The 12,766-nt window shown below is 48.3% G+C and overlaps 1 protein-coding gene across 2 annotated transcripts in view; it reads left to right on the top strand.

The window, feature by feature from the left end:
* The first annotated feature begins 3,215 nt into the window (after positions 1-3,215).
* The window catches only part of ntn2 (netrin 2), a 41,976-nt gene continuing 32,425 nt past the window's right edge, over positions 3,216-12,766 (top strand). Inside the window, exon 1 of one of the 2 annotated variants that reach the window (XM_056430295.1) lies at positions 3,216-3,339. The gene's annotated coding sequence lies outside the window, so the exon portion shown is untranslated. Of the gene's footprint in view, positions 3,340-5,675; positions 5,911-12,766 lie in introns of those variants that run through there. The other variant, XM_056430294.1, reaches the window with a different exon arrangement.

The raw sequence follows: 12,766 nt of genomic DNA, 5'->3' as shown, positions 1-12,766 counted from the left end.
TTTCCACTCGCCCCTCCACGGTCATCCAGTGAATCATAACGCAGCAATAATAATAATTACCACGTTTGATGTTGATGAACTACGGCAGAGGGGAACACTCTAACATGTAAAGCTTTTCCTCAAATAGATTGCACATTTACGTGGCTGTTATTAATCAGCCCGCTCGGATTGAGCCTCCATCGTCCTCCTCTTCCATCTGACTGACTTCCAACACATTCACAGAGAGGCTCTGTAGCCTTGGGTGGCATTGTTGTGGCCGCGCAATTTATTAGCTAATCGACAAGACGGTGCCAGATTATGCCGCTCATGAATATGGAGGCGGAATGAGAACCAGAACGTGAGCGTTCATTAGGGCGCTCCGGCTCTCCGGCTCTTTCTACATCTTCAGAACACACATCGAGTTCAAATGGGAACTCCCAAGCGCTCCCAGCTGGCAACGCTTTGGGATAATGACGCTGGATTCCACACAAATGAAGGGTCCAAATACCACCAGAGAGGTACCTGAACACCCCCCCCCCCCCTCAATGCACAGACATGCATACACGTATGTAAAAACACGCACATATATCCAAGTGACCCCCCGCCCCTCAGTGGGTTATTCCCTCATGCATTCTACACACTGAGTGCAGGGAATGGCCAATTTCCCACCGTCAACCGTGATTGCTGTCAAATGTGAGCAGCTAACCCAAAAATAATCCCACAGCAAGTCACCAGTACCACCCCACACACACACACACACACACACTCCCTAACACACACACACACACTGCCGCCACACATCCTCCGAGTCCTCAGGGCTGCAGATTGGGTTACTGCAGATTCCAGGCTGCGGCCTCAAGGTATCCTCATCTGAAAACTCTCCGCGGTCGAGTCGCCCGTGTGAGCCGGGAAGAGACCACCCCCAGTGGGGGGGGGGGGGGAGAGACCACCTCCAGTGGGGGGGGGGAAGAGACCACCTTCAGTGGGGGGGGGGGAGACCACCTCCAGTGGGGGAGACCACCTTCAGTGGGGGGGGGGAGACCACCTCCAGTGGGGGGATGTCAGGATGATGGATGGGACAATAATACCGGCAGAAGAGCTATTGATAGCTCTCTTTCCTTAATGTTGACATGTTGATACCGCACACCCCAAGCGATGGATGTGAGTGTGTGTGTGTGTGTGTGTCACAGAGCGAGAGACTCTTGCCCTTTACACACACTCACACACACACACACACACACACACACACACGCTGCACAAGGCCGCGCTGGTATCATCCCCATTAATATCTCTTCCGTTCCCACTCTGGGCCTTTGAAGAGGAGTGGCAGCTGAGCCCTGAGTGAGAGGATGTCTACAATAACGCCGACACGCCGCCCGACTTCAGATGAGTCGGCGGAGGGAAAGTAAACAGGCGGGGGTCCCCGAGCGGGGGGGGGGGGGGGGGGCTCAGAGGGGCTCGAGCTGTTTATTTTTACGTCGAACCTCAATGTCATTCCAAGTGCCCTCGGTGCTCTCTCTCTCTCTCTCTCTCTCTCTCTCTCTCTCTCTCTCTCTCTCTCTGTCTCTCTCTCTCTCTCTCTCTCTCTCTCTCTCTGTCTCTCTCTCTCTCTCTCTCTCTCTCTCTCTCTCTCTCTCTCTCTCTCTCTCTCTCTCTCTCTCTCTCTCTCTCTCTCTCTCTCTCTCTGTCTCTCTCTCTCTCTCTCTCTCTCTGTCTCTCTCTCTCTCTCTCTCTCTCTCTCTCTCTCTGTCTCTCTCTCTCTCTCTCTCTCTGTCTCTCTCTGTCTCTCTCTCTCTCTCTCTCTGTCTCTCTCTCTCTCTCTCTCTCTCTCTCTCTGTCTCTCTCTCTCTCTCTCTGTCTCTCTCTCTCTCTCTCTCTCTCTCTCTCTGTCTCTCTGTCTCTCTCTCTCTCTCTCTGTCTCTCTCTTCTCTCTCTCTCTCTCTCTCTCTCTCTCTGCGTCGTTTGACTTCCTTTTCCCATTTTACACCAACACCTTGCCGTAACCTTCCCGATGTCCCCCCCCCCCGCCCCCCCTCTGGGATTCTTGCCAGCAGCAACTAATTACCAGTCGGCCGGCTCCTCTGGGTTTGGCCCACTTCTCCACCGTTGCAGCGTCATGTTTCTGTGTTTCTGTTCCACAGAGCCGTGACCTGAAGGCCGTCAGCAGAGCGGCGTCGGCTCAGCGGGGGTCAGGCGTTTGGGTTTGTGCAAAGCACGGCCATGTTGGATACCGAAGAGCGGATCTCTAACCCTGGTTCATACCGTATGACCACGTACCGCACGAATAAGGTCACCTGTATGGAGGTGACAGGAATAGTAACCAATGGGAGTGGTACAAATGCTCTTAACAATGTGAACTTACCAGTTTAATGAATTTCAGCAATTCTCCAGCGAAGTGTTGCAACAAGGAGACGCAATCGGCGTCGCGCCTGGTAACGCTACAATAATCTCGTTTCAGGATTATGAAAGCCAATCTGGAAATCTAAATGAAAATACAGCAGATTGTAAAGCCCTCTGAGGAAAACGTGTCATTTGTGATATCGGGTTATACTAAATAAAATGAATGTATGTGCTCCCAACATATCACACATCTACAGGTCCACATGTGGATCTAAACTACAACAGGTCCTGGACGTTGACTCTAGAGTCGCTATCAGCAGGTGAGGCCGGAACAAGCCAACCGGAAGTGGCCGACAGGCCGGTGTGCTGCTGGAAAATAATATAATAAATACACATTACATCTCGTGATGCATGCACTTAAAAAGACAGCTTTTAATATGTTCAAACTTAAACAACGTTCTTCTCGTGTGAGCCATATACGTCACTTCCGGTTGTAAATTGCGCAGCGAAGGTTTTAAACGTTTAAACTTTGGTGCCGTTTCCGGTGCTCGCCGCCGGCCTCTGTTCCCGTCCCGCGCTGGTCCACGAAAACACACCCGGGTAAAAGGAACCGGGTTAAATCATTTAATATTATGAGAACGAACGTGAATTGAATGTTACAGAAAATATATATATATGCAAACTTTATGGTGGATCTTTACGCGTTTTCAGCCGCTAGATGGCGCCACCGTACCACTGAAGACCAGGTACGGGGTCTCCGCCCCCCCCCCCCAGCCCCCACGACCCATGCACAAGGTACGCGTCTGTCCTCGCGCCCAGCAGCAGGGGCGCTCCACAGCAGGGTGCCACACAGAGTGAAGCGAGGAGGGAGCCGACGGGCTGACATTTTCTCTCCAGGGTGTCCGCCGCAGGGAGCCCAACGCCGAGAGCCAGACCACTTGAGGCTTGTTTTGGAGACACACATCCCCAGATCCAAGAGCACCGAGGAGAGCTCCCCGCCTCGACCCCTCCTGACAGCGAGTGAGTGTCTGCTGTGAGCCTGGCTTTCTTTCATGATGTCTTTAATGGAGTCTAATCTCCCCCAGTTGTAATTGGAGAGATACTCTAACTAGATTAGTGGATGAAGAATCGTCGTGAACGTGGACTCTACTGTCACCTGAGGGAAGCTGGCACTGTTTCATTGTGTTGGTGTGTTACTGCACTCAAGATGTGCAATTCTAAGAAACTCAGTTGGTGAAATGTATTGAAAGCATGCACGGGTTGTGATTGAAAACACGTCACGCACATGATGGTAGTGTGTGTGTTGCATCACTGTGAGATCTCAGGAAGTTGATATTATGGGGAATATAAATAAACACCAGGGGAGGAATGCAAATAGAAGACAATAATGAAGATTAATTGTAAAACTAATGTAGACTCATGTGTCAGTGAATGAACATATTTGTATTTAATTGTCAAGGAGAGGAGCATTTAAATGAAGTGCGTTCAGACGAATAAGAGAATAAGAAGGACTAATCATGTTTTATTGTGACACCTTTTATATGCAAGGAATGCAGCATAAAGCGAATTACAGTGAGGAAGAATAGACATAAAGAACAAGGGGGGGAGAGGAAAAAGAGTCATACCACTAACAGTCTGCTGGCATGGTGGGGAGAACATGCGTCACGTGTTCACGATCAGACTATTGCTGTAATTATTTACATTAACTCGCACGTGTTATATATTTTGGCTCGAGTTTGATTACATTTAATTAATTGTGGCCTGTTTTTAATGAAGTTGGCACCACTTTCCCCTTTTGTGTTTAAGCCCGTTAACCGGCGGCGTCTCCTTCGTTCGGTTCCGTCACTGCCGCGTTAATGAGCTTCGGCTGCAGGTGTGCTCTCCTGGAGGGCGCCATTATGCTTTATTATCCTAAATTATCCGCGGGGTTTAAATACATATTTAAACGGCCTTTTGTTTTGAGATGAATTACTGGAGCGCAGCTCGGTCCCGGGGCCGAGCCGAGCCGGACCGGACCGGGCTGTTACCCTCCAGAGGACCGTACAGCAAACACAGGAGGAATGCTGATCAGCTTATGGAGCCGGGAGGTGATCGGCCGTGATGCTCGATTAATGATCCGTCGGTAGACCAGCTGCACCTGCAATAACACCGAGAGCGGCGCGTGCGCGCGCTGCGCGTGTCAATGAACGGAATGCATAAAGCGGATTGTGGCCTTGTGAGTGTTTTCTTTCTTTACAACATGTTATTATTCCACACGCGTTTACAATATTGTGCTCGTCGGCTCCCATTGGCTGAGACAATATCAATATTAATGTCTCCACTTATGCCCCCCCACTGCTTTATGTCGTGTCTATGTGGCTAATGGGGTTCATGAGGCTAACATTTAATTAAAAATAATGTCCCCGTGTAAACCACGTGACCTTTCCAGCGCGCTTTTACGCCCGCTCTCCTGATGGGCAATATGAAATTGCAAACATTCATCATAACGAACCAGATGCAAGTGTTGCTCTTTACCCTCCACACTGAGAGGGGGGCGTACAGCCATATTAATACCGTTAATGGGTTAATGTGCTGCTGTCATGGCCGAAGGCGCAGGGCCATATTTCCTGTGCCAAGACGAAGCTCTCTCTCTCGCGCGCGCACACACACACACACACGACCATGCTCATATGCAACCACAATATAATAATATATTTAAATTGATGCTTTACTTTTAGTATTGCTCATTAATAAAACCGTTACACTGATGCCGCCTTGACGCACAGGCGATACGCTAATACATCGGATGCAATGTGTTCTCCTATTATTTGGGTTAATAAATGCTAACATGTGCGCCTCGTGTCTGCGGGCCCCGGAGCCCCGCTAAGGCTCCTCTGTTGCTACAGGTTCACCGTCGTGTTCTCATTACGAACTCCATATGGCAGCCTGTGAAGGCGGCGAGCCGCGGGGCATTTAGAGCCGGCGGCCCGGGGAGAACCAGTCCGTAACGCGGCGGAGGTATCTGTTGTAAAAGTGAGAGCAGTTGAGTTATTTGAGAAAGAACAAATGTTGAAGCAAGCGGTCGTTTGGTCAAGTGTGCGTGTGCCCGCGCACGCGTGTGTGTGTCTGTTCGTTTGCTCGTTTTTTGGCGACACAAGTACATTATACGCATCACCAAGTTGCAGGTAAAATGAAACTTAAGTTAACAAAACCCAGAACACAGTGGGATATCTAGACACCTCTCTCTCTCTCTCTCTCTCTCTCTCTCTCTCTCTCTCTCTCTCTCTCTCTCTCTCGCGCGCGCATACACGGTCGGGGGAAATCTGGGATTGATTTGAACGGGGAGTAGCCTACCTCGGGCTCGCGTTACAACCTTTGGATGTAAACGGCGTTCAGTCGGTGTGAGCTCCGGGCGCGCGCGCAGTGGTCCACCTCCTCTCGGCCGAAGCGGTTCTCTTTCACGTGGTAACGACGCACGAGCCACTTCATCGTCTGGAGAGGACAATGTCTGCTGCGGGACAACCTTCAGGCTAATTGGTGTGTGCGTCTCGGGGGGACGTCATATTTTTATTTTTTATTCAAAGTCGGCGACCATCCCGACTTGACCCTGGGGTAAGTGTCTCATTCACTGTTCGTGTTACCGTGGAGCAGATTCCCATTTTACGCACCACGTCTTGTCTTAGAAACGAAGAGAGTGCCTCCCAGCGCGCGCTGTGACGGGCTGTCCATGAGGCTCTACCTGTCATTTGTTTAGCATAAAGGCAATGACTGTCATTACTCCATTATAGGCTGAGGTCGTGTGACTGTAAGTGTGTGTTTGGTCACTGAATCAGCGGGGCGCGCTGGCTCGCCGCCGCAGACAGGTGTCAGCCTCCTCAGTTTACAGCTTCAGCCCCGTGGGGCACGAGCAAGAAAAAAAAGAAGAGGGGAAAAAAGCAAGAAAAACAATCCGCGCCGAGGATTTAATACGATGTACAAGAGGTGGACTATCCGGAGCCAGCGAGCTTTGAGAGTGACGTGGAACCGGAGCCAAGCGCGGATGCCAAAGCAAGCAGCGCGCTCCTCGGTTCCCGACTTCCTCCACACGACCCTGGCCAAGTCTCCAAATGCGTTGCGTCGCTTCTGATATGTTTTCCCTTTTTCGTCTTAACGCCATCAACCTGCATACTGAAAACAATCATTGGTGTGAAAAAACAGAAGTATTGAAGATAAGCTGGACAGCAATTTTGAAAGAGAAAAGCAGAATGTCAAGTGATGGCTTCTCTGGTTGAAGTGACGATGAGCTCTGTTTGACTGGTCAAGGTGTGACAGGAAAACATCCCATTAAGGATGCACTCTCTCAGCTCATCTCATGCAGCATCAAGCCTGGAGGTGAGAGTCCCACACACACATTGCTTATCTCAGCTCCTTCATTCGACTTAGTCTGCCCCCATTGCACACTGAAACCGTGTCAGCCACTTGACGAACCGGCCGACATTTGAGTGGAACGCGTGCGGGGAAAGCGGGGCGCAGCTCATCTGGCGCTTGCTTCCCTGTTTTTGCAAATAAATCCTCGTTATTTAATTGCATCATACTCTGCTTCCATCAATAACACTGAGGGAGGTAGAGCCAGGAGCAGCTGAGGGCACATGATGTGGAAGCTAATCCAAGGCAACGTAGTGCAGATTTGATTCACTCCTAGTGTGTGTGTGTGTGTGTGTGGTATTCATGAACCCCATGAGAAAAGCGGATGAATTGAGATGGAGAAAGCTGCAGTAACATAAGCAGATCGTTTTCTCCTGCTTGGAAAAGCAGGACTCCTCTGAACTCTTGGCTCCGTCCAACTGAGCCAGTAAAGTCAACACATTTTTCTCTCGATGGCTTCGACACTCAAAGTAATCTCTATTTCCTCCACTCCTTCCCTTTCGGTTTTCGCTGGGTTTCCATAACCTTTTTTTTAGTCAATCGTTTGTCATTTTGAACACATGACCTCGAGCCAATTCTGAAAAACTAGCTCTGTTCGTGAACCCGCTGTGGATCGGTGAGATCAGAACGATCAGCTTTCATTATACAGATGTTTCTCTGGAGCGACATTAGCCTCTGGCTCCTCATTCCACTCTCAGTTTAATGTTGTGATATACGACTCAATTTCTAATGTAGAAATGTGATGTTCTTCCCCTTATGGGTGATTTCCAGCCCCGATATGATTTATGTATTTCTCCCTGGATATGGTGGTGGTGATAAAGTACCCCGCCTGCACTCAGTCACAAACTCACACATTTTTTGTCTCCTCTAAAGAGGTGAGAATGCGGTCTTAAGTGGCCGAGTGTTTTCTCTACAAGTGACAAATTGGGTGTGTGTGCGCTCGCGCTTCCTGTTAAAATACCTGTCGTTCGTCAGCGTGACGCCCGAGACGTCTCTCTGTGTGAAGAGGATCCAGGGGCGACGCTTCCCATGCTTCATCCTGCCACTCCCTGCGAGGCCTGGATGTGTCAGCCACACATTTCATCCAGATGCAGAGGGGTGTGTGTGTGGTCCACTTATCAGTATCCTTTAGCGACTCGGACACACACAGTAGACGTCTTCTGTGTTGATGGCGAACTCTGAGTTCTCAGACGTGATGAGCTGCCAGCTGATTCCTCCTGATTGATTTTAAGGATCAGGGGGAAAGTAAAAAGTATCGAGGGGACGTCGTTACCCACCGTATTTGTGCCTAATCACATCAAACATCACACTTATTTTTCAAAATATTTTGGAAGTCTCAGACTAATGATGTCAGCCTGCCAGTGAAGGCACTTATCGGTATGAATGGGTACTTTACCCTTTTTTCGCTGACCTTCGACCTTTCGGGAAAGGTCAGCCGGCCTGCGCTGACGTGACCATCGAGACAGAAGAATGAGCGGAGGAGAGGAAGAGGGGAAAGGGAGTTTTTCTGATGAGCCATGCGCTCTGGCGTCCCTCACACAAAGCGTCTGCTGTGTGGGAATGGGCCGGTGGAGCGCATGTGTTGGTCCGTCAACATCGTGTGTGTGTTTAAGTGTCATGTACGCAACCGTGCGAGTATTCTAAGCACTTAATAAAATGATTTGTGGGTTTTCCCCCTGCGAGTTCAAAGCGGGTCCTTGCTTTCGGCTGTGGGGTAGAGGTTGCTCTTGAGCAATGGAAAAAAAAAAAGAGAGCCTGTCTTCCTGTCAGGGGGGCTTTTGAGGAAAACCGCGACTCTGCCTACCGCAGCCAGCCTTCAAAGGGCTTCGGAGGAGCGCTCACCTCTCCTTAAATCCTTCCATCTCAACGAGCGACTTCCTCTCGTATCCACCTCACCTGTCCGACCGCAGCGCTGCATAGCTGCGGTCGGGGCTACGCTCGGGTCCATGGGAAATGTTCAATCGGGCCCTCGGTCCACCCACTCTCTCAGAACGGCACACGCCAACCGTTCAGCATTTCCTTTGCACGTCTTTATCGTCGCGGTAACCGCCGCACGGCCTCTAAACGCTGAGAATGAAGCCGTGTCTCTGCCTGCCATGTGTGTGTGTGTCATCCCTTTCTCTGCGCATCTTGACGGCACATGTAGAGGAAGTATGTCTGTTATGTGGAAGCGGATCACAGTGAAAACATCGGAGGCTATAAATCGTTGAACTCGTGTCCCTTTACTCCCGTCAGCTCGACATCGCAGCACGACTCGTTCCTCGCGTCGCTCACGGCGACGTTCTGCGATTTAATTCATTCGGAACTGACGTTTAGTGGGACGACCCCAAAAGTGGTTTTAATGGCAGTTTAATTTGAGGAAATCTGGCTCGTAACTCGGCATCCCACTGGTGCGTTGCCTCCGTTGTTTTTCTCACTTTTTCTGATTGAAAACTAAACTGAAGACATTTTTTTTGCTACAGAAAACACGACGACGTTCGGATGTGCTGGACATCAAATCAGTATGAAAATGAAACGCAGAGCCCTTTCTATTCTTTTCTTGCGTCTCACGAATGAACCCGGCTTAACCCAGAGTATGAGTCACTGCTGTGTAGGACCGTCGGCCCCTCATGTCCTTCCTCCTCCTCCCTGCGCCTCCTCCTTCTCACCAGCACTGACCTCACGGAACACCTCGTTAACAGACACATACACAACCTGTCCGATCAGCATGTTGGATTAAAGTGTACACTCGCGTGAATAAAGAGAGCGCTATAGCGGAGTACAGCGTCCTGCCTTTTTTAAATTAGTGAGAATCGGCCCGAGCTCGTATCCCACCTGTACTCTCTCCTCCTGCTCGGTTCTGGATCGGGTTCTGTTGATTCACAGAGCCGGGGCCAGCCGAATGGGCTTGGCCACAGGAGCTGCTGCATTCCTCCACTGGGCGTTCTGCTTTCCTCCCCACGGCGTCTCTTTCTGCCAGAGGTATAGAGATGGAAAGGCAGAGATTATTTCATATAAATGTTTTATGATGCTTTTTTGGATCCTTTGCTTTGGGATTAGTCCGACGAGCACTTGAGATCCGGAGATGCGTCATCGGGTTATTACCCCGCTGACAGAGAGCAACTAGTTCGGGAAGCGTTTCCAAAGGTTGGAATAAGAGCAACAACAAAAAAGCAGACTTTCAAACCGTGTCAGTGATCCCCGGATAATGACGCTCTCAGCTGTGAGCGTTGACCCCCTCCTGCCCTCGGCCCTCCCTGCTCCTCCTCCCCTCCTCCTCGAGCCCTAATGAATGCCAGCGAGGAACTCTCAGAACCACACACATACACGCACACACACACGCGCACACACACACGCACACACATACACGTGCACACACATACACGTGCACACACATACACGCGCACACGCACACACACACACACACACACATGCAAGCTTACACAAACAGCAGGATCGTCGTCGCCGCTGTGGAGACGGCCATCAAGTGGAATTCAGGCCACTAATTTCTGACCCCTGTTACCTGAGGCCTGTCAGTCATGTTGATTCATCTGGACACGGTTATTTAACTATAGTGTGTGTGTGTAAGAGGATACAGATGGTAATGATGTGATTGGTGCTAAAATAATTACTCAATTAATTGATTAGTCAATTGACACTAAATGAATCTGGTAATCTGTTGACAATTTATTTAATAAAAAGTTTCAATATATATTATTTATATATATGTATATATATTTTTTTTTAATCAACTGATTAATACAAATAATCCCGGATGTGATCTCTGAATTAGACACACGTGAGTTGAGGCGTTATTTAGGTGGATAGTGTCATCATGAACCTCAAACTGTGCAGTCAGTGTATATGGGGGGGGGGGGGGGGGACGGGACTTTGATGCTCTCACTGTTCCTTTATATATTCATACAATGCATCTTTCTATCATGAGATTGAGAGTGGAGGTGGTCCTGTTGTTAGCCCATGAGAACGTCCTCATGGTGGTGGGCAGCCACTAATAACCCCACCAGGGATTACTGTACCGCGGCTGCAGGGACAGCAGGGAGCCGGTTTGGCCTCGGCTTGCTGTCATCCAGGAGGGGCGCCCTCGGAGACCTCGGAGACCCCCATTCAGGCCCCGTCTTAGTGGGGCCGCCCCGCCAGCTCTCCAGAGCGGTGTGAAAAGCTCCCACTTGGGATCTACTAAGTGGCTCAGCTGTCCCTCTCCTCGCCTCCCATGGCGCCCCCCCCCCCCTCGACACCCAAGCCAAATAAAGCCTCTCAGCGACTTCTGTTTTCCTAATCTGTGAACTCTGACAGAGAAGCCCGCGCTTGAAAGGGACAACTCAACATGAGATGATCTCCCGGTGACAGGGAGAAGCTGAAAAAACGTTGCCGAAACCACGGGACCACCCTGTCTCTCTCTCTCTCTGTCTCTATGCCTCTCTCTGCCTCTTCTCCTCAACCCCCTCTAAAAGAACGGATCATCCCACGTTGGACGGAGCCCCACCTCATTTTTCTAATACCGATGAGTTGATCACCGGACTCTATGATGACGGTCCGGATCAGATTGTTGGAAAGCAGTTTAGTTTTGGAACTTCTCTGTTCTTAGTTAACACCGATTACCACCCTTCCATTCATGACTCTAGACCCATCCTCTGTCCAACTAAACTTAAATAAATCAAAAGAATAAAAAACAAATAACCTTTAACAAAAGTACAACATAATAGTGGTCTTATAACCATAAAGTCTATTAAAAGGTCTATTTAAAATGGGTGGTCAAATAAATCTAATCTGTGTTACTGAATGATTATGTTATGAATTTGAAATCAGATAACTGAATGATTTGCTCCCACCTAGAACCTGGCTGAAACATGATGACTGAGATAATGTTGAAGAATATCGAATCTCTCGAATCTCTGCTCCTCGAGGTCCTCTCCTCCGAGTGCAGCCATTGGAGGTGGAGTAGCAGTTATCTTTGAATCGTTTTCAAATGAAAATACACCCAACCTCTTCAACCAAACTTAATCTCTCATTCTTATTCTTTCACATCCAAAAACACAAACAGATACATCACATCAGATTCATTACCTATTATATTCATTTAGCCATTCTTTATATCTAGTTTTAATAATTTCAGTGTTTATATATATTCAGAATTTTAAAGTTTAAAGTTTATTTGGTTGGAGATATATCTTGTTGATAATGAATGATCCATTGATGATTCATCTCCTTGTGCCTGCTGATTCTGCCAGAGAGTTCAGAAACCAAGAACACCAGGCTTAGCCTTTTGGCTCACATTGATTTCTTTTGTTCTTACTTCTTGACATTGAGCATTTGCTCTTTTCTTTTCCCACAGATCTTCTGTCAGACCACAAACCTCATAATTTTTGAAACTTTACTTACTACCTAATTAGTTAAAACAATTAGTCAAAGTAACTAGATGTCTAATCTACAGTGCTGTAGCTAAATTTCTTCTTCTTATTCTTTTTTTTGATTCGATGATAATATTCTCATCAACAGAGGACTCCTGGGTCAACTTTAGTGGTCTAACTGAGATTGATCTTGTTGATTGGAGTAGCCACTCTCTCTCTGAGAATGACACTTGGAGAGAGGCCCTCTGAAGAAGAAGAGAGAGAAGAGGAAGAGGAGGTTTGCTCCTAACCCCTCAGACCCACAAAAAAGAAAAAGCACACACGCAAATTGATCAAGAATAAAAACTAATCTCAAGAAGAATTTTACATAGTTCTTAAGATAATAACAAATAACATAGAAGCCTCTTACTGCCAGAGCAGCCTATTACTCATCAATATAATAGAAAAATAAAAAATAACAACAGTCTCTTTCTCTTCACAGCCAGGCACAGGAGAGAGAGTCACACAGGAGCCGAGCATTCCTATAAACCCAACCTTTTAATACTTTAATGAACAGATTTACTTAATGAAAAGATTTTCAGACAAGATTATCCATTGCCCATCTCAACCTAATCTCAAGTGCAATGGAGTGGAAACCGCTTGCCTGCCTGGTGTATATTTGGAGGGATTTTCCTATCAACGTTGACCAATTATTTTATTTTTTTACGGTTTCACGT

The sequence above is a fragment of the Pseudoliparis swirei genome, chromosome 13 (assembly GCF_029220125.1).
Source record: "Pseudoliparis swirei isolate HS2019 ecotype Mariana Trench chromosome 13, NWPU_hadal_v1, whole genome shotgun sequence".
Taxonomy (NCBI): Eukaryota; Metazoa; Chordata; class Actinopteri; order Perciformes; family Liparidae; genus Pseudoliparis; species Pseudoliparis swirei.
This window is presented reverse-complemented; position numbering and strand designations above follow the sequence as displayed.